General features: G+C 41.4%; 1 non-coding gene across 1 annotated transcript; it reads right to left on the bottom strand.

The window, feature by feature from the left end:
* Window positions 1-2,848: 2,848 nt before the first annotated feature.
* On the bottom strand, window positions 2,849-2,930 carry trnas-uga (transfer RNA serine (anticodon UGA)). The gene has a single exon. It is a non-coding gene; the product is annotated as a tRNA-Ser (tRNA).
* Between the last annotated feature and the right edge of the window lie 440 nt (window positions 2,931-3,370).

The following is a 3,370-nucleotide window of genomic DNA, read 5'->3' as shown; positions in this document are numbered from 1 at the left end:
TCCGTGAAAAGCAGACTGACGCCACTCTGCCAATGTAACTCGCACAGGAAAGAGTAGACTGACGTCACTCTGTCAATGTAACTCACTGAGGGAAGAGCAAACTGACGCCACTCAGTCAGTGTTACTCACCCAGGGAAAGGCAGAATAACCCCACACTCTCAGCGTAACTCAGCAGACTGATCCCACACGGTCAAAAGAAGTCATTCACTGAAGAGCAGTCTGACCCCACTCTATAAATGTAATTCACTCAGGGAAGAGCAGACTGATCCCATTCTGTCTATGGCACTCACCCAATGAATAAGCACTAACCCCACTCTACCAATGTAACTCGCCAGGGAAGAGCAGACGGAAGCCAGACTGTCAACATAAATTATCTAGGGAAGAGAATACTGAACCCGCTCTTTCTGTTTCACTCAGGCAGGGAAGAGCAGACTGTCAAAACTCTGTGAAAGAAATTCGCCCAGGGAAGGGCAGATTGACCCTACTGTATCTGCGTGACTGACACAGGTAGGAGCAACTAACCAAACTCTGTCAATGTATCTCCCTCAGGGAAGAATACCCTGACCCCTCTCTGTCCATGAAGCACACCCAGGAAACAGCAGACTAACCCCACTCTGTCTATTTAAGTTCAGAAAAATCCTCTGAAGTACGTCCTATCCAGACACTCTCCACATCATTGTCTCTGTAACCGTGTGCGTTCAATGGCGATTCCAAATAACATGCAAATGTTTAGAATGTGGCAGCAAACCAGAGCGACCACACAGAAATTGGGCGAATGTGCAAACTTCCATCAGGCAGTCATCTAAGCCTGTAATGGAAACCAAACCCGACAGCAGTCGTGATTATAAAATGGCAGAACAGAAACTTAGCAAAAAAAATTGCGTCCCTGTGTGTTGCAACGATGCTGAGTATTAATTAAGCCCACCTCACTGTAGTTAATTTTCATTTTCATCACTGCCAACCTTCTTCAAAGCAAAGCACGCACTTGCTTTTTTCAGACTTCCTATATCTAGCTTTCATCCCGCTTTTTACCTAATCATATTTCTGACTTTACAAACTACGTCATAACAGGTTGACAACTGCAGGATGAGCTTTGTTCCCTTCTCCACTGATGTTGATAGTAGTAATCCGCCATATTCGAGTAGGACTTGAGGCACTTGCGGGTGGTGTATTCGCGGCATTTTGGCTTCTTTTTTTAATTTTCGGTCTACTATTTCGAGTTCATTGTGCAGACTTCTGAAGAAGACTTTTTGGAGTCGAAATGGTAACTGTGTTTTCTCTCGCAAGACAGACGTAGCTTTATTTTTGTTCTCTTATAAATTGATCTTCTTCTGATCTTTGCAAGTGAAATAGGGTGCATTACTATTGCTCGGTTTTAGTTTCAAAATCAAGAGAAACATGAAGGAAGGAATATCAAAGAACACAAAGTGCAGAGTTGTTAATATAATTTTTGCAGCAATGGTGGACATGAAGGTCAAATTAAGATAACGGTTCAAGAACATTTAGTCTGTGGAAGTGGTATGTGACTTTAGTTCCAAATTTATGTTTCCGTTCTTCCAGGACATCTTTTTGACTCCCCGAAAACATTGATTGTTTTCTGTAATCACTTTGTTTCACGACATCTGTCTTCTGGTCGACCAGGGACAACTTGAATTTGCGTCTGCATTGAATACGATTTCGCTCTTTCTTTCGAGAAGCAAACCTGTGCATTATGTACCACTGACCATGCTGATGGCTAAGAAGTTCAAAATGAATTACGGTTTATGGATCGTGAGCAAGAAGGAAGTGATCCACTTGCGAACAGATGTCACCACGCCCTATTCCTACATCGGGCCTGAACGGTCTATTGGCAGAGTCTGCAGACAGGAAATGTCTAAGTGACTAGTCCTTTGCTCAGTTTGATTTGATACCAATGGAAGTGCTGTTTTGGTGCAGAAATGTGTCAACATCTCTGATGTTAGAGTCAAAATTTAAGTCACATCTACTCCATGGAGTGTCTTCTCATATCGGAACCTGCTGACATGAAAACATCTAACTCTGATAGCAAAGGTTTTCTCATTAAACTGGGAGTATGTTTATCTAAGCAATTCAGACAGCCAGGATGAATAATTGGCATTTGGTTCTTCAAGCTGAGCTCTCCACACCAACTGCTCCAACGAAGGCCGTGGATAAGTTCCCCATCGATTATTTTGGTCAATTTTAGCCTCAACAACAACCTATTGTTCTGAACAAAGCTACACCACAAGCAGAGGGTCAAGCCTGAATTTCATCGTTAATTTTCAATTTCAGTTCTTAATGCACAGTTTTTTTTCCGAATGTGGACAGCAGAAGACCGTTAACATTCCATTTCTAATATTTCCAGAAAATTCTACTCCGCTGATATTGCCTTGCCTTTTCACATCGCAAGCCAGGAAACTGGATCAGTCGAGTTCCTTTCCACACATGGAGTTGCTTTTTTCTAATTCATTGACTGCTGATATAATAGATTATTGTCCTTGAGAGTCAGCTGTAAATTAGGTTGAACTTTCTCAGCTTGACTTTCAACTGATCCTTAAAAAAAATCATCACCGGCAGGAAAATGTATTGCATTGCTTCTTGTTTTGCTGAATTCCACCCCCCGAACATCCAAATTTCACGATAGTTCGACAAATGTGTTGAAACTGATTCGTGTTGGATGTTGGTGGCTTTTTGTGTCTCGACATATAATTTAATCAATTAGATGACTGGGTCAGTCTTGAAATTACTTCGGATTCTTCACAGTTGAAAATTTACTTTCGATTGAATACAAAGCTCAAGCTCCACGAAATCCAAATCCTGCAAAGGAATTAATGACTTTTAAAAGATTCGACGCTGTGAACAGGATTCGAACCTGCGCAGGGAGACCCCATTGGATTTCAAATCCAACGCCTTAACCTCTCGGCCATCACAGCTGTGGCAAGGTAGCCAATTTCAATAGTAAAACAACTGAATTCATTTGTTGGAAGAACAAATTGTCAAGACCCAAAGATTTCGCAAAATCCTTTGCAAAGACCCAGACGTTCGTTACCTTAGCAGATTGACATGCTTTCACCGCAAACTAGATTCTGACACAGCTGAAGTTGTGGGAATGATTCTTCGTCGAATTATAGAGTCACGGATGTACACCACACGAAGAGAGGATCATTGTCTCACTGCGTCCGATCGATTTTGACTCAATTTCTCATCATCTGGTGCCAAATTAGATATGCTGTTGTGTTTTAATATTCATCGAAATATGGTATTAGAAAAATTGATGCTAAGTCCATAAACACCAGCTACATTCGTAAAAAAAATCGGAATTAGAAATAATGCAGAACCAATTTACAGGAATAGATCCAGCAACTAATCCGTA

The sequence above is a fragment of the Chiloscyllium plagiosum genome, unplaced genomic scaffold (assembly GCF_037043375.1).
Source record: "Chiloscyllium plagiosum isolate Xiang-an unplaced genomic scaffold, Cpla_swu_hap1 HiC_scaffold_45, whole genome shotgun sequence".
Taxonomy (NCBI): domain Eukaryota; kingdom Metazoa; phylum Chordata; class Chondrichthyes; order Orectolobiformes; family Hemiscylliidae; genus Chiloscyllium; species Chiloscyllium plagiosum.
This window is presented reverse-complemented; position numbering and strand designations above follow the sequence as displayed.